We start from the raw sequence: 27,747 nt of genomic DNA on the forward strand, positions 1-27,747 counted from the left end.
TTTTGCTAGCAAAATAAAGATTTATTCAAAAAGACTTTTAGAAAATTGTTAAAATTCTTTAACATTACAGAGGCAGTTTGTAAACATGTTATTTTTTGAAGCGTTTGCACCTTCTTGTACTATTGGGCAATGAGTTCACACTGAGTTCTAATTCTTGTGTAATATTTATGTATTATGTAAAAAACTGTAAAATTCATTGAGGTGAGGCATGTCCTCTAGACACAAGTGCCTTGAGTTAGGGCTAAATCTTCTTTAAAGCATTTTGGTATGTTTATCTATTTATTTATTTAATGTTTGTTTACCAGGGAAGTCCAACTTGGTGAAAGTGGCGCATTTTCAGTTGAGGCCCTGGGAGAAAAGCTCCATTACAAGTACATCAAGACTATTTACAGCAGCAGTTAATGTATAATGATAGAGTAAACAGCAATGTTATAATTAAATCAAAAGGTGCTTCAACAAAGTATTAGTTTAAGGGTGTGCACACTTATGCAACCAGCTTATTGTACGTTTTTTATTTTTTTATATTTTTTTCCTCTAACAGATTTGTTTATTTTTCAATTGAATTGTACAGGTTGTAGGTAACATTAAAGGTGGGAAAAGTTTTGAAATTATTTATTGTGGTCTCATTTTTTTTATATTACAAAAACCTGGCATTTTAACAGGGATGTATATGCTTTTTATATCCACTGTGTGTATGTGTATGTGTGTATATATATATATATATATATATATATATATATATATATATTTATATAGAGAGAGAGATAGAGATGTATATCTATATCTATCTGTTATATGTAGATACATGTGTACTATGCATGCTTACCTTCAAGCATACAAGCAGACACTATGTAAAGATCATTTCTGAAGCGGATTAATAACAAGCTTCTTTTGATGGTGAAGAGAAACTTATTTTGTAGTTTTGGAGACATTCTGTAATATGTCTGCCATGTTTTTATATTAATTACATTTATTTTTTAGTATTAGGTTCCTGAAGCAAGTGTTATCTCTCCCTGCAGAGTTATGAGCGTAGACTTTCAACCAGAACTGGATCAGCATTGCACTGTAGACTGTTTAAATAACCTGGAAGAGACAAAATATGGTGATAATTTCTGAAGTCGTTTTGAATAGTTCAAATTTTGTAGCCCTTTGATTTGTCTAGTAAGGTATTGTTTCATTTTTTTTTCAAGAGACTTGTTTGAAGGCTGGAAAATGCAGGGTTTTATTTATTAGTAGGTATGACCACCCATGCCACTAGTTATATTAGATGATTGCGTAGAACACTGTTTGGCTAGGAGAGCTTTTCAGACATTTATTCCTTTATTTATTTTAAGAAGAGACGCACAGTAGCAACACTTCTTCACTTTAAAATACATAAATAAATTAATAAATGCCCAGTAACACATAACTGCTGCTTCATGTGCATGAAGTGCTATACAGTTGACCACTCAGTTGTTTAGTTTTCTGTTCTGTCTTACCCACAGTCTGCTTAATTCATTCTCTAGATCTTGGGATGGTAAGGACCAGAAAACTCGCTAATAAATGGTATACTTGGCTACAGTACAAAGAGTAGTCAAAGTCATAATTGGCATTAGCGAGTGGTAAGTTTTTTGTGTGTAATCTTGGCAGACAATCACATCTAAGCAGCAGATAGATATGCTGGAGAATTGTTAGAATACTTCATTGTGGTTGGGTCACTGCTACTTTTTTGTGTGAAATAGCTGAAATTCAGTACTTTGGCTATTTTATTTTTATTTTATTTCAGCTAGACAGCTGAGATGTACACAGTCAGAGTAGCTGTAAATCTGATGTCCATTTTCATTCATCCCTCAGCTGTTGGGTTCAGATCTGACTCTCAGATCCAACTCAGCCACATCTTCCAAATCTTAGGATTTATGAACTCTTGAGCTCCTCCCTTTATCCATGATACCCCACCAGCCTAACATACCTCAGATGTTGCTTGCTGCCATTACGGACAGGCATGGATTATGAGCTTTTAGGAGTTGTTTAATCACAAATTTTTCATTTACGTGAGTTTGATTCCTTTTTAGTTTCTCCTTACACATTTATAGTTATTTCTCTATACTTCCCTTGTTCCCTTTTTATTATTACTATTACTATTATTACTTTTTCTCCACTAATGGCCTTTTCCCATACTCCTTGAGTACCTGTCAGTGCCATTGTTGGTAATCTTATTTTCCCCTTCTTGTACTTTTTATAGTACCCTTTAATACCATTGCTGGTAGTCTTTCTTTCCTTTTGTTAAAAACAAATCCTGTTTATCTTTTCTTGATGTACCTTCTTGGGTGTCATTGATCGTTGTTGCTATTTTTCAATAGTGTTCAGAAATATCAGACAAACATTTTGATTTAAAAAAAACTATGTTTATTGTGGGCACAAAATTCCAAACTCTCATGCCCACAGAGAATGTGTGCACTGTTTAGGCCTAAACACTTAGAGGTAGATTGCGACATTTGTGCAGGCTTTAATTCTAGAGCTTTGATTGACAGGAAGTATAAGCTTATTCTGAGGGGTCTTCTTCCTTCCAAAAACTCTACTTTAGTTGCTGGGGCTGACACCCCTAAAAACAAGACAAAAAAGGGCAACTCTGTTACAAAGGACAAGGATTCATGTAAAAGGTCTCCTGATCGTCCGTCCACCTCGACTTTAACTTTGGCTTCTTTGTCAGAGCCACCAGCAAAACTTTTGAAAAAGTCAGATCTGACAACTTTAGATCCGAAGCCAAGAATTGAAAATTCCCCTCATATCCATACTCTCCTTTTGCTTTTGGAGCCTGTGCCTTCCAGGTTACCATTTCCATTTCTTGAACGGTCGCCCAGAAGACATTCTAAGCCGTCTTCAACAGCTTTGTCTCTTTGATTCTCCAGGAGCCTATCTGAAGCAGTTGTGGATAGGATGATGATGAAGTTCCTCAAGATGCAGATTCAAATGGGAGTCCTTTCAACTCCAACCCCATCAGGTCCTGAAAGCCTTCATAGAGCCACACCACCTTTGATTTATCCTTCTCCAATGTGTCCTTCAGTCTTGGAGCAGTCAGATCGGAAATCCTTGGGGACAACTTCCTCGGAGCCTAATACCATTGCTTATTTGATACCAATTGTTTCTCTAAGTTGACTGGTACTGAGTACCTTGGAGCTGGAGGACTCTTAGAGCTGAAGTGTTGATGCTGGGTCCAGGGTTTTGAAGTCAACTCCAAAGCTGAAGTAGCTATCTCTTCCCCTCAGAGCCTCGGTGTTAGATAGCTCGGTTCTGACTGCCTTCTCAGGTGGGATGCTTTTGAGATGTCAGGAGCCAATGATCTGAGGGGATCCATTGTCAGATCCATCGGTTTCTGCTTCCCGTAGGCACTCCGCTTTCAAGGTAGTGGAGAGAGTCTTCTCTATGCCTAGAGAACAGATGACCCTGTCTTTTTTGGATCAGACCTCTTTATCTCATTTGTTTTGCATCCTGAATCTTGATCATCCCTTCCACCAGGACAGCCAGTCTATGCTAGCCTCCAGATGGGTATCATTATCTCTTCCAATACATCCCAGAGCATCCCAGTGAGGAGGACCCTCAGAAGAAAACATGCAAGAGGAGGCACTTAGACTCCCCTCAAGAGTGTGTCACTGAAGACACTGATTTTGATGGGGAGAAGGGTCCCCCAGATCACCACATGATGATGTCTCCTTTGGAGACATCTTGGAACTCCTTAAACAAAGAGGTGGTTGGTCTCCTGATAACCCTTCCTAGGAGGAACCAGTGTTTCTAGGTGTTTTCAGGTCTGGCCCATCTACCTCTTGGGTGACTCTCCTGCAGATGGGCTTGTAGATCTGGTCTCTCGGTGGGCATGGAATGAACCGAATACTGTCAAGCCTATTCCCAAGAGACTAGACAAAATTCTGGCACCTCAAAAAGACCATCTACACTGGAGTAAAGGAGTACCAGTTGATGCCACGTTTGTTGCAGCAGCTAGCAAAACAGAGTTCCTCTGTCTACTCCCAACAGGGAGTCTGTGGTGCTGGACAGGTTTGAGAAGCATGTCTGTGCATCAGCAACCTTCACTTTAAGGTCACTGAATTATTTCGCACATTTTACCAGATTTCAGTGAGATTTGATCAAGGAGATTACCAAATCTCTTTTGGGGTCCATGTCCTCTGAGGAAGGGAATATCATTTCCTCATAGCTTGCTATCCTTCAATCAGTATCTAATTCTTCCATGAGTTTAATCTCTCATGCTGCAGAAGGTACCTCATGGGTGGTGGGTTCAGGCATTTCAATTAGGAGGCATGCCTGTATGTGCTTGTGTGATTTTGTGGAACTGTTAAAATCTTCTTTTGTCAATGCACCTTTAGATGGGACCTCACCCTTTGGCCCCAAGGTGACAAGAAAGAAAGACTGTGTCTGCTGTGAGCGTTCGTTTTTCTACTTCTCAGAGGTAATTTGCTAGGAACTAACAAGATGGTAGAAAATGTAGATCAAGAAATCCCAGGGTCCATTTCAGGAATCATATAGAGATAGTTCCCCCAAGGACAGCGGGGGAACTCAAGTGGAAGACGTCATCCCCATGGCAGAGGTGGTGCAAGAATTGCCTTCTATGGTGGATCCACTCCAGTCAAGTCCACAAAGGCCTTCTTTTTGTTCTTGTTGAAGGTTTTATAAGTATAGGCACTTTAGTTAGTTTTAATGTTGGAAATAACTTGAACTTCAGGTTATAAATATGTATTTAATTACATGTCATTTTTTTATTTCTCAATTTATGACATTTATTTTTGAATATATACTTATAAGGTTGAAACAAGTCAGTACATAAGATTTACATTAGACACACTCTTGCACTTTAAGAGCAGTAGGATGTGATGACATCCCTTTGAAATGATTTAAACTACTGTGACAGGAAATACTGTAAAACTTACTAAGTTCCTAATACATTAAGCTCGGGACGAAAGCGCTTATTTGTTTTAATAATAAAAACAGTTGTGCGATCTGGTATTGCATTTGCTTTTTTTATTTTTTGAGTTTGGAACTGTTTTATTATTTCTTGGTGGACTTCTTTTGTTCTCCCTCAACTCAAGGCCACAGTGACCATGGACACCTCTCAGCTTGGGTGGGGGGGTATTTCCTGGGAAGGACAGTCCAAAGCACATAGCCTCCCAAAGAGACCATGACACATATCACTGTCCTGGAGATGAGAGCTGTCCTCCTAACTTTGCAGGCCTTTCAAGACACTCTTCCTATCAGGAATGTTGTGATTCAGATGGACAGTATGTCAGTAGTCTGGTATATCAACAAAGAGGGGAACTAGATCTTGCACTCTTTGTCGAGAAGCTATGAGAGTATGGCAGTTGGAGATCTCTTCCAATTGCTTTCTGATAGCAATGTACATGCTGGAGAAATCCAGTGTGATCGCAGACAAGTTAAGCAGGTCCATTTTGATGACTCATGAGTGGAATGTCGATATCACTATGGTGGAGAGAATATTCCATTATTAGAGCCAACCATGGTGCAGTTTATTTGCCTCTCTCCTCAACAAAAAATACAGCAGGATCTTTGCTCTTATTCCCCCACCAGGGGAATCACTGAGAGATGCTCTACTTCACACTTGGTGCCCTGGTCTCCTTTACGGTTATCTGCCATTACCCCTCATTCTAAAATTTTTACAGAAGACATTTTGATTGAAGAGCATTGCTATTTACTGGCCTCACCAGATTTTGTTTCCCTTCCTCTGGCCTCATCTTCTACATCCACCATGGATTCTGGATCCAACTCCAGTCCACTCAGATTTAAAAGGCATCAAGGTGACAACATGGATGTCCTTCAAGGATGCATCTGCAGTCATCACATATGTAGTAGAAAAAACACGTTCAGTTCCAACGCAGAGGCAGGAGACAATGATGAAATCCAGAGTATTAAAACACGATGATATTTATTAGATGAAACACAGGGATGAGCGCTTTCGGCGTCACGGCGCGCTTCGTATAAACTTCTTCAGATCACCACACAAAGAGTAACAACTATATTTATACATATTTAATTATCTTAGATGGTCCAATTAATTCAAACCCTCCAATGAACAACTAAGGAGAGATTATTCACAGGAGGTTAACCCTCTGTGAACCAAGACACAATAATGTAACCACTTCAAACTTTCAAGTCAGATTATCTAATGCGGTTGTATATATATGTATACATATTCAGATAAAAACACATTCAAATAAAAATATATATATATATTCAAATGAGAATGTGTATATATAAAATGTATAAAATGTACATATAAAATAAATACAATGAATAACTCAATAGCTATGAAAATATAAACATAAATAAATATGTATGAATATGAGATATAAAAACTTCATATTAATTTAATCTAGCCAGGCATAATCATCCAAAAGCAGAAGAACTAATATGCTATATGAATATTTAATATAAACTGGCTTATCAATAAATATATGTATATATAGATATAAATAGGTAGATAAAAATAAAAATAAAGATAAAAATAAAACATATACAGCAAAGTATGGCATAGAATCTAAAAGTAGACCATAATTCATAGTGTGAAAATGTATATCTACCTAATACCTGATGTAAATATCTTATTATCTACGGTCTTTAATATGGAGCATGAAAGCGTATGTATTTAGGCCGGTGGATAATGAGCTCTTAGTCTAAATATCCACTCCAGTTCTTTTTGTTCCAGGTAACTCAGATAGTCACCTTTCCTCTGCCCAGGTGGTACAATCTGAAGTACTCTGAACTCAAAGCCATGATCATTATGGCTAGAAATATGTTTAGCCAAGGCATTCAGCATATTCTTTTTCCTTATGTCATATACATGGTCATAAATACGTTGTTTAAAACTCCTTTTAGTCATGCCTACGTAAAATGCTGTACATGTATGGCATTTAGCTAAATAAACTAGCCCGGTATTACAGTCTGCATAGAACCTAGGGCTAAAGGAGAAGTCTAACACTGGATGTATGAAATCTTGTTCCCTAGATATGTATCCACAGTAGTTACACCTTCTACAAGGATATGTTCCCCTTTCACCTGACATTACCTCTGTCAATGAAAAATTAATCTTACTTGTGTCATGATCTATGCATAGGATCCTTTTTAGGTTTTTATTATTCCTATACATAAAACCAGGGCTGGGGCCTACTATATCTGATGTTCTATCATCCAATGTTAAGACTCCCCAATGTCTAGAGATAATTCTCCTAATTGTCGCACTGTCATTTGTATAGGTAGTAACAAACATGGTTCTATCATGAGTCATTGTCACTTTAGGAGCTAATTTATTAGCAGCCGTAATCCCAGAAGGCATGTGATAATCAGCATCGTATGTCTCTCCCAGTACTTCTATTTTAACCTGATTAATTAACTTAATATCATAGCCTCTTTCCACAAAAATTAACTCCATCTCTTTCACCTGGAGCTTTAGGTCCATAGGGTCTCTACAGAGCCTTTTAAGCCTGTGAAACTGACTTTTACTATCCCCTTGAAGACATGCCGGGATGCATACTATCAAACTGTAGGATAGTATTTTTCCAACAGGCCTTCCGGTAGAGGGTGGATGATAGTCTACCACCCTTAATGCTAAGGCTGATATCCAAAAATTGATACTATCATACGAGGTTTCCACAGTAAATCTTAAATAGCCTGTGGTGGTTTCTAGATACTCTACAAATGTACAGAGGTCATGTTCACTACCATCCCAAATCATAAAAATATCGTCCACAAAGCGTTGGTAAACTAGACATTTTTAAAATAGGGTGTGTAAATAAAATTCCCTCTCCCAGTAATGTACCACTAGGTTAGCGTATGGCCAGGGGTGCCCATGGCAACCCCTGCTACTGCAAATACATACTGCTTGAAACAGAAAACATTATTATCCAGAACCAGCTCTAACAACTGACATACCAGGATTTCTGTATTACGATCTATCAGAGGAAAAACCTGCATTATCATTCTAATGGCTTCAACCCCTCATCGTTGGGAATAGAGGTAAACAAGTTCCTGACGTCCATAGTCACCAGAAGGTGTCTATCTTTATTGAATATTGTCCCTAGAGTATCTAGTATATCCAAGAGCTGGTAGGTATCCTTCAGGATGGTTGGAATGTTATTAACTAATGGTTTCAAAGTTTTTCAAGAAAACTGAAATGTTTTCTGTGCTCCATCCATCACCTGAGACAATGGGTCTCAGCGGTGAAGCCCTTTGTGCATTTTAGGCAAGCCCTTTATCACAGGAAGATGTGGAAAAGGAGTAGAGAAGTAGTCAAAAGATCCTTGTTGATCTGGCCCATTAGTAGGTCACAAGGTATCATTAATGTTACTAACTATCTTATTTAGACCTTCCTGATCAACATGCTTATAAGTGGAGCAATCATCAAGCATATTTCTCATATATGTATCGTAATCTTTGGTGTTCAATAAAACTATACCCCCCTTATCTGCGGTTTGATAGTCACAGATTGGTTACGTGTAAGTTCCCTAAGTGAAACGCTTTCATCTTTGGACATGTTGTAATATAAACATTTTCTATTGTCCTTCAGGAAGTATTCATATAAATCTCTCTCACAGAGTTTAACAAAGCTTTCCACATGACTCGGCAGTATAGGGAGAAAGTACTTTTCTTTTTAAACATTTGATAATCAGGTATACAATTACTAACATTCTCAGCATGTGCATCTCTAAAAACAGTAGCTTAATGGCTACGCTCCTCTCGCGAAAAAGTCAGTTAGAATGTGATGTAAAGAGCTACCTTGGAGGGATAAAAGATAATCCTTTATCTAGGACCTTGGCATCATTCACGTTATGTTATGGAAGTCCAAGGGTTGAAAAATAAATGTTGTTGTATCTTGCTCGCCTTCGTTGCGGTTGGTATTCCTCCGCCGACAGCTTCCGTTGCCTTCTGACCCGGCTGCTCGACCTGTCTCTGCGAAATGGAGGCTTTTGATAGGTAAGGGTAAAAATCACGAGAGCTGGAGGGAAGAGTTCCATGCTTCCTTATAGCCCCTAAATCCTTCTTGATATTAGTAGTGAAGCGATCCGCTTCTAGGTTGTTGTGGTGTAGAGACAGTGTTGGCCGTCTCAATTTGAGGAGGAAGTTCAGGAGGCGAGCTGGAACCTGAAGTCCCGACGAGATCTCGCGAGCGTCTGCTTCCTGAGGTAGAGGGTTAACCAAGTCAGCCTCAGTTAAGGTGGTATCCATGGCAACCATAGCTGCTGCAGGGTAGAAACGGCAGTATTCACAGTCCTTCTGGGCCAAACAAAGACATTGCCCTCACAGAAATCCCGATAATCACGCTGCAGTTTTTCTGTTTAACCTGTTGGGTTTAGATGCATAAGAGTCTACCTGCATATAGACGTTCTCTAACCTTCTTATGCATGAGGCCTGATTAAAATTATCACAAAGTCCAGTGTTTAATTTCTACTTTCTGTGACAGCTCCGTCTCCAAAGGAGTGAAATAGTCAATAATCAGCGGCATATACCGGTAACTCGTCTCAAGGATAATTTGTTGCCATAATTTGAGTAAACTGGGATGTTGCTCACCATAGGAGGGCATACAGAGACGCATTCCTCTAGGTATTAGTTTGAAATGCAGGCATGCCTCTAGATGTTTGCGCTGCCATGTTAGCCTCTGTAGCTTGTATAGATCGTTCTCTAACAGTCTTAGTTTATGGGTAAACTGTTCAGTATTACTCACATCATTAATTTCGGCAACTGGAAAATTGGTTTTCAGGTCCAAACCCAATAAAGGGTTAGTAGTGATATTCATTATACTGTTCCATTTACTGGGAACGGAACTGCCCCTCGGGTTGAACATAATCCAACTCTAACTCTTGATTAGCCATAGCGTATGGATAGGTGACCAAAAAATAGGAGAAATCTTAAAACAAAGATCACCACTCCAAATAGGAACTGTCCGTTACAAACCAGGAAACAAGTAGTAGAAAAAACACGTTCAGTTCCAACGCAGAGGCAGGAGACAATGATGAAATCCAGAGTATTAAAACACGATGATATTTATTAGATGAAACACAGGGATGAGCGCCACAGAATAACACGCTTCTTCAGATCACCACACAAAGAGTAACAACTATATTTATACATATTTAATTATCTTAGATGGTCCAATTAATTCAAACCCTCCAATGAACAACTAAGGAGAGATTATTCACAGGAGGTTAACCCTCTGTGAACCAAGACACAATAATGTAACCACTTCAAACTTTCAAGTCAGATTATCTAATGCGGTTGTATATATATGTATACATATTCAGATAAAAACACATTCAAATAAAAATATATATATATATTCAAATGAGAATGTGTATATATAAAATGTATAAAATGTACATATAAAATAAGTACAATGAATAACTCAATAGCTATGAAAATATAAACATAAATAAATATGTATGAATATGAGATATAAAAACTTCATATTAATTTAATCTAGCCAGGCATAATCATCCAAAAGCAGAAGAACTAATATGCTATATGAATATTTAATATAAACTGGCTTATCAATAAATATGTGTGTATATATACGGATATAACGGACAGTTCCTATTTGGAGTGGTGATCTTTGTTTTAAGAAGTCATCACATATGGGTTGTCCTGCCTTAGGCAGCCCTTCGGTCGGCCGGATTCCAAAGTCTGGGTCCGGCGTCGGCTGATGTCGCCCCTTCCCCGACGTCAGAGCGTCTGGGGTATAAAAGCATCAGCCAACGCCATCTTCCTCCATCTTTCTTGCCGCGTGGTGCCCGAAGCAGAAGCAGTTCACAAGTGCCGGTCAGCCAGCTCCTGTAATTCAGCTAAACCGAAGACTTCAAAAGCTAAGTACCCCGTTGGGGACTCTTTCTTGCCTCAGCCGATGTCAGATAAAATTAATAATTGCTTAACTTGTGGGAAACAAATACCTCATAAGGATTTCCACACTTACTGCCTACCTTGCCTAGGCCCAGACCACGACGTCTCGGCCTGTTCCGCCTGTGCTTCCTTCAACCGACGCACTCTAAGACGTCGGTCAGAGTTTGCAGAGGAATTTTTTGGGGCTAGTTTTGCTTACAAAATGCCGTCTGAGACTCCAACTTCACATTTAATAAAGAAACGGAAGGACAAGGACCGACACACGCGGTCTGCAGTTTCGGCTGAAACCATGGCCAGGCCTACCGCGAGTGTCTCGGTCTCGGCTGAAACCGAGTCCTTGGTACTACCGTCCACCGAAACCGTACAACCGACAACCTCGGCCCCGGAGGCTACTACTGTATTGGTTGTTGAATCTCCATTGGAATCTGGTGTCCAGGAACCTTCCGACACCATTCCCTTAGACAAAACTACACCAGCACGTGGTGCAGCCAGGCCTCCTGCATCCATGTCTATTAAGGCATTATCTAGGGCTAAAGCTGCTAAACACTCAAAATCTATGCCTCCCAGGGTTATCCCTCAGGGACCCACTACAGGTTCTCAGATCCTTAGTCTAACAGAGGACCTTATTTCATTAATTAGGGGCTCTCAGCCTCATCCGGACAGGGGCTCTCAACCTCCTACAGAAAAAAGGCCCAGGGTTGAGCCCTCTGATCCCCTCTCCTCAGATGAGGCCTCTGATGGCTCTGCTCTCTCGGACTACCAGGAGGAGGCTTTTTCGGCCTGCGAGGATTCAGATGCAGAGGAATCTATCCCTTCGGCCTCCCCTCCTGAAGAACTGTCCTTTGGGGAAACTCTGCACACTATGAGGGAGCATTTCCAATGGCAGGGCCAGGAATTCTCTGATTCCAGGAAGAGATTAAGGACCTTCTTGCATTTGCCTCAGCATAGACCTTTGGCTATTCCCCCTGTTTTGAATGTCATTGATGATGTGTACTCTGAATCTAGCACAACCCCTGACACTCTCCCTCCGGCTCCTGCCAAACCTGATAGGTACTACAGGGTCCCGGAATCACATCTTTTCCTTTACAAGGCCCACTCTGCTGATCCAGAAACTATTTCGCAGGGCCCTAAAGGGGTTGCAGCTGTCACTACAAAAAATCCACTCCCCTCTGAAAGGGAGTCCAGGGCTTTAGAGCGATGGGGTAAAAAACTGTATATTTCTGCTACCCTTTCTATGAGGGCTTTAAACTGTCAATTTCATATGATACAGTACCAAGAATATTTGTTAGATGAATTACCTAAAAAGCTGCCTTCACCTGAACCCCTAGATCGCAAATCACTTCAGGATCTGGTACATAACTCTCAACAGGTTAGCAACCATTTCTTGCAGTGTGGTTATGATGCATTGGAAGCTTTATGTAGGTCAGCTATGACAGGTGCAGTCATACGTAGGCATGCTTAGCTGAAGGAACAATCTCTGCCAGACCATGTTAAAGCAAAGCTTCTGGATGCTCTACTGGAAAAGCAAAAGTTGTTTGGCTCCACTGCTCAGGAGGTCTTAAAGAAATTTGAAGAAAAGGCAAAATCTGTACAAACAGTCAAAGATTTTATGCAAGTCCAACCACCAAGATTCAGCAGAAATTGGCCTTCCAAGAACTGGTCCTTTCCAGACACAGACAGATTTCAGAGAGGCAAGAACAGGCGTGCCAGAGGTAGAGGGCAAGCTAGAGGCTCCTACAGAGGACGTCAATGGCAGCCTCCCAACCAGAGCGGTAGTGCAGGGCCTACAACTGCTGCACAAGGACAGACTCAATGACTTTACTTTGACACCGCCAACCAGGGCTCAGTTGGAAGCACCTTTGGGCGGAAAGCTTTCCTTATTTTCAGAAAATTGGCACATTATTACAAGGGACAAATGGACATTACAAATAATAGACAAAGGATACAGGTTCCATTTCCACACATTACCAAAAAGAAAAGGCATGCCAGACCTGCCACCAAATCAAAGGGCAGAGGCTTTGAAACAAATCTCCAACTTAATGAAAATGAAAGCAATAGAAAAGGTTCCTCTCGCAGAACAAGGCCAAGGATTTTATTCCAGACTCTTCCTTGTTCCAAGAAAAGAAAAGCAATGGAGGCCTATTCTCGACTTGTCCGCACTAAATACTTATCTCATTGTGCCAAAATTCAAAATGCTGACTCTACAGCAACTCCTTCCCATGCTGGGCAAGGGGTCTTGGCTGGTAACTCTGGACCTCAAGGAGGCATACCTGCATGTCCCTATCAGACAAAGCTGCAGAAGACACCTCAGATTTCTTGCAGGTTCAGAGCATTATCAATTCTCAGCATTGCCCTTTGGCTTATCTGCTGCGCCCAGAGTATTCACAAAATGCCTGGCATCAGTAAATGCACACTGCAGACTTCAGGGGATGCAAATATACCCGTATCTGGACGACTGCCTTACACAAGCGGACAGCCAACAAATTTTGGTAAAACACTTGAATTATGCCATCTATCTTCTTCAGGCCTTGGGATATACAGTCAACATTCACAAGTCAAGACTTGTACCATCCCAAAGAATAACTTTTCTGGGTGCGGATCTAGACACAATCACCCATATGGCTTTCCTCACAGAAGAAAAACAAAACCAACTACCGGATTACTTCAAAAACCTGTCAAGACAAACTCAGCTGACTGCAAGGAAAATCCTGCAGGCCCTGGGTTACATGGCTTCTTGCATTCTTCTGATTCCTCAAGCAAGGCTACATATGAGGAAACCCCAATGGTACCTAAGGAGTTTATGGACTCAGCACAGTCACAGCTTGGAAACTTTGATACCACTCATCCCATGCCTTCAAAGGGAATTTCTGTGGTGGGCTCAAGCAAGCCAGTCAAACAGGGGTTTGCCCTTCAGCAAACCAATAGCCAGCCAAACCATTACAACGGACGCTTCAGACCACGGATGGGGAGCGCACATGGAAGGAAGATGCATTCAAGGACTATGGTCACAAAAAGAGCTATGCATGCACATAAACCAAAAGGAAATGCTGGCAGTGATACATGCAATCGAGGCCTTCAAGTTATTTCTACATCAAGGCCACCTGCTAATAAGGACAGACAACACTACAGTTATGTGGTACATAAACAAGCAAGGAGGCACCCATTCCTACCCTCTTTGCAGACTGGCAATGAATCTATGGGAACTTTCCTTGACTCTCAATATACAGCTGCAATCCCAGTTTGTACCAGGAAAGGACAATATACTGGCGGACAGCTTAAGCAGGAACATCATGGATGCACACGAATGGATGCTGCACTCAGACATCTTCCATCAGATAACACAATCATGGGGGAGACCGGACATAGACCTCTTTGCCTCCCCACACAATCATCAGCTGGAGAAATTCTGCTCAAGGACATACCACCCACAAGCATGGAAAGTGGATGCCCTCTCTTTCAGCTGGAGAACTCTAACAGTGTATGCATTCCCGCCTCTTCCATTAACGACCAAGGTCTTACTGAAGATCAGGGCAGAGCAGCCAAGAGTGATTCTGATAGCTCCAGACTGGCCAAGACAGCACTGGTACCCATTGCTAAAGAGCATGTCATGGACAAAACCATGGCTTCTGCCACAATGGCCGCTTCTCCTGGCCGCTTCTCCTGACACAGCACAATTACAAAACGCTGCATCCCAACCTGAAAACATTACAACTAGCTGCCTGGAAAATACCTTGACTCATCACCAGGATAAGCTATCCAAGAGAGTGAAGGATATCATCATGGAAGCTCACAGGCCTTCCACAAGAAAGGCATACTCAGCAAAATGGAAAAGATTTCACACCTGGAGCACCTCAAATGGCCTAGATGCAACAGTTATGAACATGGCACATATCCTGGAATATTTGGCAGAAATGCTCCACAATGGCCTGTCTTACTCTTCCATTAAAATTCATGCTTCAGAAATTTCAGCAGAGTACAATACTGATCCACCTGTCTTCTCTCATCCGCTGCTAAGACAGTTTCTAAGAGGAATTAAAAACATCAATCCTCCAAGGAAACCACCACTGCCTACTTGGGACCTTAACTTCGTGTTGGAAAAACTAACACTGCCTCCCTTTGAACCAGCAGCATCTGCAGAACTACAGTTCCTCTCTTGGAAGACTGCCTTCTTTCTGGCCATAACCTCAGCAAGAAGAGTATCTGAGTTACAGGCCCTCATGGCAGTACAGCCATTTCTTATTTTTCATCAAGACAGAGTCTCATTGAGAACCAATCCTTCATTTATGCCAAAGGTGGTATCTAGGGTCTCATTAAACCAAGCTATTCACCTGCCTACCTTCTTTCCAAATCCACAAAACAAAGGGGAAAAGCTTCTGCACACCCTGGACATACACAGACAGTTGCGCTACTACTTGGACAGAACTAAAAATTACAGAAAAACTGACCAGTTGTTTGTAGCATATGCTGCTGGTGCACAAGGAAAATACAATTTCAAAACAGACAATTTCAAAATGGATAGGGAATTGCATTCGTTTCTGTTACTCCTTTCATGGAAAAACTGTGCCAGCTAACATTAGACCTCATTCGACCAGAGCCACAGCCACCTCCACAGCCTTCTTAAGAGGGGTGGCTACCAAGGACATTTTAGAAGCTGCTACATGGAGCTCCGTGCATACATTTTCCAAGCATTACAACTTACCTTTATATTCCAGATCCAGAGCAGGCTTTGCTATGGCAGTCCTGCAGGGCATTTTAGCTACACCATCCTTTACATAGATCCTCCACCCCCAGATTGGCTATGGTTATTCTACCCATATGTGATGACTGCAGATGCATCCTTGAAGGACATAGTACAGTTTTGTACCTACCATAAATGTAGATGTCCGATAGGTATGCATCTGCAGTCAGGTTTACCCTCCCTCCTTCCCCTCTGTGGTATTTCTTGGGTACATTCCCCTCTCATAGCTAGCTGGGGTTATCTATTATGGTGTATTTGTTTTTATATATGTATATATTTTTGTGCATGTTTGGATTTTATTGCATTTCTCCAAATTTAGCCTTCCTTAGAGGGCACCTGGCATCTAGGGCAAGAAAAACTGAGGAAGATGGCGTCGGCTGATGCTTTTATACCCCAGGCACTCTGACGTCGGGGAAGGGGCGACATCAGCCGACGCCGTACCCAGACTTTGGAATCCGGCCGACCGAAGGGCTGTCTGAGGCAGGACAACCCATATGTGATGACTGCAGATGCATACCTATCGGCCATCTACATTTATGGTAGGTACAAAACTGTACTTTTCTCTGGTTCCATTGATAGACAGCCCAGGTTGTCCTTCCGATCCATCAGATTTTATTATCTTCCCTTAAAGTTGCCACCAGGAAGATTTTCAAGAGTAAATGGGAAAGAATTTGTTCTTTGGACCCTAAGCAAAAACTTAGATCCCTTTTCAGCACTAATTTCAACTGTCCTTGAGTTTTTAGCTACAATTTTCAATGAATGTGCTAGTTACTCAAATATTAGAGTATAGTTAGCAGCCATTTCCAGCTTTCACCTGAGAGTAAATAATTCTACTTTAGATTCCTCTAAATTTGCCAAGCCTTTGTAATAAGAACCTTTTTACTTAGACATCCTTTAAAAGATTCTGCCTTTCCTGGGATTTAAAAATCGTAATTCAGGCCTTGACACAAAACCTGTGGCTAAATCTGATCTAAAATTTTTGACCTGGAAAACTGTTTTCTTAGTTGCTATTACATATTTTGAACTACATTTTTTATCATATCACTGTTTATTTGAACTTTTTTTTTTTTTGAAATTGTTGCATTTTGTTTGCTGCAGCATAGACTAAATTCAGACCTACTGAATCTAGTTCTATTTGCATAACTTGAGCACTAAACCAGGCCATCTTTTATTAGAGAGGGTTCCCCTGTACCCTAGTGGCAAGAGTGTGCAGTTAGAACTCATCTGATTGAAGGCTGCTGGAACAGGGTTCAGATTTGAGGTTTTTTTTTTTTTTTTTTTTGTTAATTTGTTTAAATCAGTTTGCTCTCATTGGCTACATAAGCAAATCCAAGCCATCTGCAAAAGAAGTAAAATTTTTTCACTGTATATTGCACTTTTGAACTTCATTGTTACCATATCACTGCTTATTTGAACTGTATTTTTGTTTTTGTTCTGAAATTGTTGCACTTTATCAGAATTTGTGCATCGCACACTGCTTCGCAGCAGTGGGTACCATTGGTGGTTGTAGACGCAAACACCTTTGCCTTTGCAATGGCATCCTGAGGCAGTGTAGCAATTGCCTCATGTACACTGACAAACCCAGTTCGTTTAGTCCACACAAATTCATTCAGTCAATCCATCTGATACAAAAGGTTGTCAGCAGCATGCACCCTCACCTCTGCACCCCACAAAATGAATAAGATTAAACTACATGTGGAGTCCTCTTACAAGAGGCTTACCTAAACATCAGAGACCTACCAAACACAAACACAAGCATGCTTCACGTAATACATCCTTGGCAGAACATAGTACACATAATGTATCACAAACCAGTGTCTCACCAGTCAAGCCCCTAAGGCATAACACAAAAAACAATATCTTAGTTATAGGTGACTCAGTTGTGAGACCCTCTCACCAGATTGGATAAGGAATAGGTCATGGTCAGCTGTCTGTCAGGTGCCAGGATCCACCACATCACACATGCACTCAAGTCTGTCAACAACAGGCACTGTTATGATTCTGTCATAATCCATGTTGGTGTGAATGACTTAAGACGTACCTCACTGGACTGTGTAAAGAAAGACATGACTGAGCTCTCATATTACGTGTCTCAGGCAGGTATGTCCCTAGTCTTAAGCAGCATTTTACCTTCACCTACGATGATACCTTAACACAAACAAAAAATGATTGACTTCAACAATTGGCTTAGTTTCTGGTGTCATTCAAAGGGGATCCAGTATCTCTCAGCCTGGGATGACATTGTTGACAGACCTCGATGCTTTACCAGAGATAGTCTTCATCTGTCACCCCTGGGATTTCAGTTACTGGCTAAGGCTGTTGGCATCCCCATAGAGCCTTTTTTGGACAATGTCGCAAGAACAAAATTCCTGACATAAACATACCCTCTAAAAACAACCTCAAAGTTATGCTGTTAAATGCTTGGAGTCTATACCAGAAACTGCAGTCACTGGAAGCAGTCCTTAACCTGAAAGATGCTGACATTTGTGCAGTCACTGAGACCTGGTTTAAGGCTGCAGAGAGCACCCCAGCTATATTAGGTTACATTTCCTTCCACATGTTCAGGCCAACAAACTGAAGGCATGAGAACCAAAGGACGTGGTACATCAATATTTTTGTTAAAGATAAATATGTCTCTAGAATGGTTAAACAGCACAATCCCAATTATTTCAGGTACAGTTGACTGTAGGTAAGACCCACCTTCAGGTCATTGCCAGCTATAGGATACCCTCCATGAATCAGAACATCCACTCAGCCTACTTGCATCTACGTGAGTTAATCAAGATACAGCCAAACACCCTGGTTTTTGGTGACTGTAATTACCTGTCCATAGACTGGATAAATTATATGTGTTCTGACTCACTTGCCCAAAGGTAACTGGACTTCATTAACTCCAGTGCTCTGGGCCAGCTGGTTTACTCACCCACACGGGGCTCAAACATCCTGGACCTGGTGCCCACCAACATGGGAGACCATAGCACCACCCTCAGTGTGTGGCCATCCCTGGTGAGATCTGACCATAAAACAGTCTTGCTAGAAGTAGCTATAACACAAGATTCCCCCTTAGCAACAATTAGACTAAAAGCAACAATTAGAGGAAAAAACTTCTCCAAGGCCATTTACAACCTCTTATGTGGTTTTATAAATAACCCTCCCCCTACTGATGGAACAGACACCTATACTGAGTTGTACACCAATGCTTTTAAACAAGCACTTGTACAATTGTACTGACTCTGCCTTACCTAATAGAACCAAAGCAAGATTTTCAAGGAAAACCAAACATGCATGGTGGACAACTGCCATTAATAGGCTATACAATAGGAAAAAGAAATTGCTGTCTAAGAGCAAGAAGGAATGGTCTCAAAACTGGAAACACTCCCTCCTCAACTTAAACAAACAAATAAGACTCCTAGTGAAGTCCTTCAAATTTAACTGCAAATCAAAATTAGCTTCCTTAACTAAGGATAACCATAAGGCATTCTTTAGCTACATCTGTAACCTCAAAAGTAAGGCCCAGATTTGCGCTGAACTCTTAGTTAATAGTACTACATATATAGAACCTGTGGATATAGCATACTTGCTGGCTGACAGGTTCATTGAAAACTTCACTCCCTTGTCCCCACCACATATGCCCCAAAGTAGCCCAAACATGTGTCCCCCACCTAGTATCTCTGAGCAGCAGGTCTTAAATGCCCTCTCCAAGGCCAAAAACAACCTCTATGGAACCAGATGGCATACCGGGCTGTGTTCTACATGGGTTAAAACAGGAATTAGCAACAACATTGAGCACACTTTTCAATCACAGCCCAAGCACTGGCTTCATCTCAGTGGAATGGAAAACAGCTACTATCATCCATTTTCACAAATGGGGTGCATCCACGGACCCTGGGAACTAATACACCCATTAGCCTGACCAGCCGTATCTGCAAGTTCATGGACCTTATCAACAAAGATATATGAAATCTCCAAATGCTCGACCCCACCCAGTTTGGCTTTGTCAAGGTGAGATCATGCCTGTTAAACTTGGTGAACTTCTTCAAGACAGTTACCAAAGCCCTAGATGAGGGCAAATCTGTGCTTACTACCTACCTAGACTTAGCCAAGGCCCTTGACACAATCCCTCACTCAGACATCATTGATAAACTTACCTAGCTGGAACTTTGGTTTACAAAGTCTGTTGAACATTTGGGAGAAACAGACAAATGTAGGTTTTGTAAAACAGAATTGGAAACAGTCGTGCACCTTGTTGCTGGTTGTGACATACTAATGGTAGAAAGATTGTATACTGAAAGGAATAATAATGTGGCAAGACTGTTGCACTGGAGATTGTGCAAACATTGTGGTACTGAAGTGACTGAAAAACACTGGAAACATGAGCCACAAAACATCATAGAAAATTATGAAGTCTACATCACATGGGATCACCCATTACCAACAGTTCAAAAGATAGATGTGAGAAAACCAGATATAATGGTCCATGAAAACAAGGCAAAAGTAGCATTGATCATTGAAATTGCTACACCCAGTGACTGCAGTGTCTTTTATACAGAAAGATACAAAGTCATAAAATATGAAGATTTGCAGGCAGAAGCAAGAGCAATGGGGAAGAAAGATACCCAGACAATTCTAATAGTAGTAGGAACAATGAGTCTTATAAAAAAGAACCTACAATCATATTTAGATATGTTACCAATACGTGTAACCCCATATGAATTGCAGGAGTCATTATTGGGCACATTGCGGGTGCTGTGAAGAGTACTTTTGGCTGGCATCAAAGACGGAAACAATACTAATTTTATGAACTTTAATTGTAGTTTGACTTTGGAATGGGTTCCATTCCCGTCAAGGTATTAGAAATCCAAACGGTTTGGAGAAATTAAAAAAAAAAAACTGGGTATCAACCCATATATTGTCAGGTGGGTTGAAAACTGGCTCACTGATGGAACTCATACAGTCAAAATAGGGGAATGCAGCTCCTCTAGCAGACCTGTAACCAGTGGTGTTCTACAGGGATTGGTTCTGAGACCCCTACTGTTCGGAATCTACTCTTTGGAATCTACTTCTCCAAAGTGAAGGCTAAAACTAAAGGACTGTGGCTGACAAAGTTTGGTAATGACTGCAAACTGTAGCAGTCATTGAAACTCCTAGCGATGTCAACATCCTGCAAGAAGATCTTACACAGACTAATGACTGGTGCCAAAGTCATGGCCTTAAACTTAATGCAAAAGAATATATTATCATCCCGTTCAGCAAAGGTGATGTTCCTGCAAACTACCACATCAATAGCAATACCCTAAGCATACAGTCAGTGGTGAGAGATCATGTCACACAGGTTGACAGTAACTTTAACTTCGATCACCACTTCTCCATTGCGGTAAGAAGGGCATTTTATATTGCTCATCTCTTAAGTAATGGGCATTGCTTCCAGAAAAAAAGAGGTTATAACTTCCCTGTACTCTTCACTCATAAAACCAATAATAAGAGTACAAACCTCCCTTTGGTATGTTCCTTTCCAAACACCTGCAGCAACTGGAGAGACCACAAAGGTTTCTTACGAATAAAATTCAGGGTCTTCAAGATCTGTCTTATACAGACAGACTGAAATCATTGTCACTTACTCTGTGTCATACAGACTGCTCAGAGGTGACCTGTGCCTTGCATATACTGCAATCTCTGACCCAGCTTTGATGGAAATGCTACAAATTCACAAGTCAAATGGTACATGGGTCACTCTTTGTAAGAACCTTAACCTGGCATGTGACATCAACATAACTTGCTGGAGAGACAGATTTGTCTCACAGAGGTTGCCCCACCTTTGGAACAAACTTCCTATTCATGTTAAACAAAGTCCTTTGTTAACAGTTTGGCAGTTGGATGGGTAACTGGAAATTCACCCCAGTGGTACCACCTGGATCCCTCTTGGACAGGGGCATTAGATGCTGATTTTAGTGTCTGCTTGAATCAGACACCCTTAGGAACATGGGTTGAACTTGGCTAGGTTTGTAATGGCCCTGGGGCTGTTAGCCTAGTAACCTCCTATGATCCTCTGATCTGCCTGAAGTGTGTCTAAACTTCAAGCACTGTCCTATAAACCTCCTTAATTAGTTTTTTCCAAGGATAGGGTTGTTCTACAGACCAATCCATTTTTTTTACCAAAGGTGGTTTCTGGGTCTAATATTAATCAGGTCATTAATCTTCCATTTTTCTTTCCAAATTTTTCAACCAAAGGCGAGTATTTGTTACATTTGTCAGATGTGCACAGATAATTACATTTATACCTTCACAGAACCAAGGATCTAAGAAAGTCCAAGCAGTTGTTTGTTTCTTCTTCTGATTTAAAACTAGACGAACCAGTAACTAAAGTTACTCTGGTCAGTGGATTAACTGATTGTATTACCTTTGTTTATCAGATAATGGGCTTACCTTTACCAAAACTACCCAGAGCCCACTCCAGCAGGTCTATGGTAACTTCATCAGCCTTTTTGCCCAGAACTTCCTTGGAAGATATTTATGCAGCTGCAACTTGGGCTAATCCTCATACGTTTATTGCTTATTACAAACTGGATCTGGTCTCTTGGGGAAGAGCAATGTTTGGCTTGATGGTACTCTGGAATACCCTTCCTTAGAGTCCTCCAGGGACTTGGGTAGCTGGGGACTGTGTCCCAACAGGTGAGGAGTGAACGAAAATGAACATCAGTTTAAAAAGTTATGTACTCCCCATAATGTTCCATCTCTGTTGCTCATTTTCATTCTTCCTCAACTTCCCACCCACCTAACCCCCCTCCTTGTTCTACTCCGGGAGGAATTGGAAATTATTGTAGAAACCTCTGTTCCTTGTTTGATCTCCAACTTCCATTCTTTTCTTATTTTCCACTGCTCTGTTAGTCATATGGGCAGCAAACTCGACCTGAGGTATGTTAGATTGGTGGGGCATTAAGGTTACAGGGAGGAGCTCAAGAGTTCAAGAATCATAGAGTCTGGAAGAAGCGGCCGAGTTGGATCCGAACCGAACAGTTGAGAAAGAATGAAAATGGACAATACAGATAGAATGTTATTGTGAGTGCATAACATTTTATTGCAGGGTATGGGGTCTATCTGTGGATGAATATGACTGACCCCTCATTTGCTCATTTTTCTGGTTTGCAATAGTAAAGTGATTTTTGTGAATTGAACTGGAATACGTTGTTGTGCCTACTGTTTTTGTAATGCAAAGTTGAAACATGCTACTGTGACCATAATTTAATTTTTTTTTTTTATAACAAGCAGATGTCTGAGCTGTACTCAGTCAACCAAGTGGCTATAACTACTGGGCGATGGGGGTTGTCTATGGATAAAAAATAACTGACCCTTTTTCATTTGATTAGTTTAGAAAGTCATTAGTCTAGCTTTTCAAGATTAGTGTGCATTTGTGCAAAGTAAGTTAGAATATTTCTGTGAAGCATGCATGATGCATGTTACTGTGACCATTAGGATGATTATTATTATTATTATGCCACAGTGACATCTCAGGGTACACAGTCACCAATGTAGCTATAGTTGCTGGGTACAGGAGCTGTCTAAGCATGAAAATAACTAATTGTGCTATCATGATCAATTTAAGTAAGCATTACTCTGGCTTTGCAGGACAAGTGCACACTTTACTTTGGCCATTTAATACACATTTAGAAAAGCGGCTTTAATTTCTGAGTAAGAAGGCTGTCTGTCATAAAAGTGGTTTACTTTTGCTATTGTTTGATTACTGTTAAATAGTCCCTCATCTAGTGTGGGAGGAACAGTGTCACATAAAGAATTGTATTTGGTGCAAATCAGTGTAAAGTGATCATTAATGTGGCTTATGTTTTGTGTGTGTGTGTGTGTGTGTGTGTGTGTGTGTGTGTGTGTGTGTGTGTGTGTGTGTGTGTGTGTTGGGGGGGGGTTAATCTATTTAAGTCTAACAAGTTCCCATAATTTCTTTTACTTTTCATCACAGTCATATATCAGCCATGTACCTTATAAGTGGCTATTTATTTACTGTGTCTGTTTCTTTTAATGGAGCAAGTTATTACAGATGCTGTAGTTGTGACTTTGAGATAACCTAATTTAGGTTCAACCACATGCAAAAAGATAGTCATCATATACAGTCCACCCAGTGAGTAGTTTCTCTCCTCAAGCATTAGAAGCAAAATGGCTGACTTCAACTTAAAAGACAAAAATTAGGAAAGTAGTGTCTGATGTTGTCCTTTTCATTAATTCCTCAACTGATGGGTTCACATCTGAGACTCTGATCTGACTCTGCCACATCTACCAGATCATCGGATGTGAGAACTTTTGAGTTCTTCCCTTTACCCACAATGCCTCACCAAACTAATATATCTTAGATCTCGTTTGCTGCTATTCAGCTTCAGATGGGGATCCTACTGCTCCCGAGTTTTGGAGTTTCGTATAAGCTGTTTTTTCATGAGTTTGGTCCTGCAAATCTCACATGAAGATGTGTCCTTTGGAGACATCTTGAAGTTCCTGAAACAAAAAGGTGTTGGTCCTCCAACACCCCCTCCCAGGAGGAATCAGTGATCCTGGAGGCTTTCAGGTCTGACCCTTCTACTTCTTGAGTGACCCTCTTCCCCCAGCTGATGAGCTCATAGATCTTGTTTATCACTGGCTTTAGAAGCAACTGGATACTGTAGAACCAGTTCCAAAAAGACCAGACAAGATCTTAGCCCCCCCCTCCTAAGGACCAGGCACAATGGAGCAAGGGAGTCCCGGTCTCTTCTGTGGTTGTGGCTGCAATCACTAGGAAAATTTGGCAAAACATAGTTCCTCTATCTATCCCCCTAACAGAAAGTCGAGGGTTTTGGACAAATGTGGATAGCATGTGTGTGCTTTAGTGACCTTTGCCCTCAGGTCACTAAATTATCTGGCACATTTTGCAAGGTTGCAAAGAGATCTGACCAAGGAGCTTGCCAGATTTCTTTCTGGGTCCATGTCTACCAAGGATGAAAATATAATCTCTTCACTTCACAACTGACCACCCTCCAGTCTATTTCAAATGCATCCGTGTGGTTGATTTCTCATGCAGCAGAAGATACCTCATGCGTGGCGGGTTCAGACATACCCATCGAGAGACAAGCCTGAATGTGACTTTGTGATTTTGTGGAGCCCTTTAAGTCTTCATTCCTCAATGTGCCTTTTGATGGATCTTCCCTGTTCAGTCCCAAGGTAAAGGACATGCTCTCCAGATGTGAACAAAAGGGGAAGACTCTGTCTGCCATGTGTGTGTTTTTCAACCATTCAAAGACATTTCTCAAGGAATTAGTGAGGAGGTAGAGAAATGTGGTTTAGAAAATCCCAGAGTCCTTTCCAAGATTCACATGCCGAGAGTTCCCCTAGAGGCAGAGGGGGGAACGTGAATGGAAGACGATGCCCTCATGGCAGAGGTGGCCTGCAGACCCAGGACTTCAGGGATTCCTTATTGGATAAGCCCTGTCATTGCTCCTGAAAGGAGGACTGGCTGTTCCCCTCTGGAGGCAGTCAGTGGATGTTTGTCTCTGCACTGGAGAGCCTGGCTATTTATAACAAAAGATTCCTGGGTGCAGAGAATCATATCCAGAGGTTATACTATACCATTTTCCCTAGCCCCCACTACCAGTGTGAAAACAAATCCCCAATGTTTAACCCAGTCATAGGGAAGCAGCGACTGTAGAAATAAAAAGCTGCTAAGCTGCTAGAAAAAGTCATACACGAGATCCCCCCAGACCAGAGAGGATCTGAAACTTACTCAAGAACATGTAAAAAACATGTAAAGCCTTTCTTAAGGGAGCCATTTTACTTTGACCCCCACTGAAGAATCCTTCTCCTCCTAAAGATTTAACTATCATGATTCAGGCTTTGACATGACCTACCTTTGAACATTCATTTAGAGCAAAACATAAATTTTTGTCTTAGAAAACCATTTTTCTGATTGCTATCACATTGGCTAGATGAGTACCTGAACTCCAGCTTTTATCTTCTAAACTTCCGTACCTGCTTTCCACATAGACAAGGTGTATTTGTGAACAAATCCATTTTTCTTGCCTAACATAGCTTCTGAGTCCAACATAAACCAGGTCATTAACCTACAGTTTTCCTTCCTAACTTTTCAAATAAGGGAGAGTATATGCTCCATCCTTCAGAAGTGCTTAGGCAACTTAACTTTTATCTTCACAGAACCAAAGAATTTAGGAAAGCTGACCAATAATTTGTTTCCTTTTCACTTACCAGATTCGGCAAACCAGTATCCAAAGTTACAATGGCTAAATGGGTAACGGAATGTATTTTCTTTGTTTATGATAAAAAAGGTTTATCCCTCCCCAAGCCTCCTAGAGCTCATTCAGTGAGGTTTGTGGCAGTTTCTTCTGCCTTTTGGTCAAGAGTTTCCTTAGATGACATTTGTGAAGCTGTAACTTGGACTAATTCTCTCAATTTTATTGCTCACTGTGATTTACATTTGATTTCCAGGAACAGAGCAACCTTTGACTCTGCAGTACTCCAGAATATCCTTCCATGTGGGCCTCCCAAGGTTACAGTAGCTGCGGACTCTGTCCCATCAGTTGAGGAATGAATGAAAAGGACATCGCCAGATAAAAAAGTTACATAATCACCATAACTTTCCATCTGTGTTGTCCATATTCATTCTTCCTCAACTTCCTGCCCCCTTCCTTTGCTTTTGGAAAGATCTAAGAGTTGTACAAGAACTTCTGTTGCTTGTTTGCGCTCCAGCTTCCTTTTTCCTTTCTACCTTGTTATGTTCTGTAATAGGTTATCTTTTTATATCTAGAGGCAACACACTCAATCAATATAGGTATAGGAAGAAGCTCAAGAGTTATTGTATCTGATGATCTGGTAGAAGCTGCTGAGTTGGATCCAAGTCTCAGATCCAAACCCGTCACATGAGGAAGAATGAAAATGAACAACACAGATGGAATGTTATGGTGAGTACATAACTTTTTTGTATCTCTTCTGTGCTTATTGTTACCTGTTGATTTCTATCATTTTAGTGCCGTTTAAACAATTTTTTCTCATTTTATTTTGTTTTCCTTGCTAGAAATTGAAGTTTTGTGTTTGTATGACTGTATTCATTAATTACTATGTTATTTCCCTGTGTTAAATTTACTGTTTCCATTCCATTTTAACTGTTTCTGATGCTTTTAGTAGTATTAAACACATTTTGCAGATTTTGTTTTCTTTGCTGAAATTGAACTGCTGTGTTGTGCTATTATATGACTGAAATAATCATTACTGTTTTGGTTCTCTGTGCTAAATCTGCTGTTTTCCTTCCTGATTTTATGATTTATAACATAGTTATTTTTACAGAAAGTTTCAGACAAATTGTTTGGCAACTGTGAGAGATAGTGGTGATTATTTTGTGGGAGATTAAGCTGCTGCTGTTTCTAGGAAGCTAGCACTATTACTCCCATCTTTGGTATCCAGTAATATTCAATGTTTTGTACTAAAAGTACTTATCAATGAAAAGAAGTGTTTGTGACGATCTCTATTCCGGGTTAGTAATCATAGAGCTTCTATCCTCACCACTGACACCTGTAAGGAAAGGCCACTAGGAACAAAAATGGATTCACTCAGTATTTTCAGATGCAGCTTTCTGCACCAGGCACGGCTTGCCTTAAGAGCACACAGGGGGCACACCCCAGACCTTGGGCTGGACTCTCTCGCTCTCTCTCCAAGCCCAAAACAAGACTCCAGACCGACCACTTTGAAGTTGTGTGTCCTTGTTCCAAGTAGCTGACACACACACTTGGATACTGGATTTTCAAACACATACCTGGAAAAGGCTGGCACAGATTTACCACATGTGTCCCCTCTGCCCAAACTATAAGGTAATTATGCTGCCAACAGTCAGCTACTCTAAGGTTTTTACAAAGGTACCCAATTATACTGAGTAAAATCCAACACTGATGCTAATACAAATGGTAGAGTTTGACCAATGCAGGAAGGCTTTCAGGAGAGGCCAGGGTCACTAAATTAAGCATAAGTACTCTTAAGATGTTAAAAGTATTCTCTGAAAGACCAGCCATAATGAAAAGTATAGAAATATTTAATAAATAATAAAATAAAAAATATGAGAATACTGAATATCTAGTTATAGTAAA

The 27,747-nt window shown here is 40.7% G+C and overlaps 1 protein-coding gene across 2 annotated transcripts in view; it reads left to right on the top strand.

The window, feature by feature from the left end:
• Positions 1-27,747, top strand: part of BROX (BRO1 domain and CAAX motif containing) — a 1,162,070-nt gene that overhangs the window by 915,156 nt on the left and 219,167 nt on the right. The window lies entirely within an intron of this gene.

Source organism: Protopterus annectens, chromosome 1.part2 (assembly GCF_019279795.1).
Source record: "Protopterus annectens isolate FY-2018-M chromosome 1.part2, PAN1.0, whole genome shotgun sequence".
NCBI lineage: Eukaryota > Metazoa > Chordata > Ceratodontiformes > Protopteridae > Protopterus > Protopterus annectens.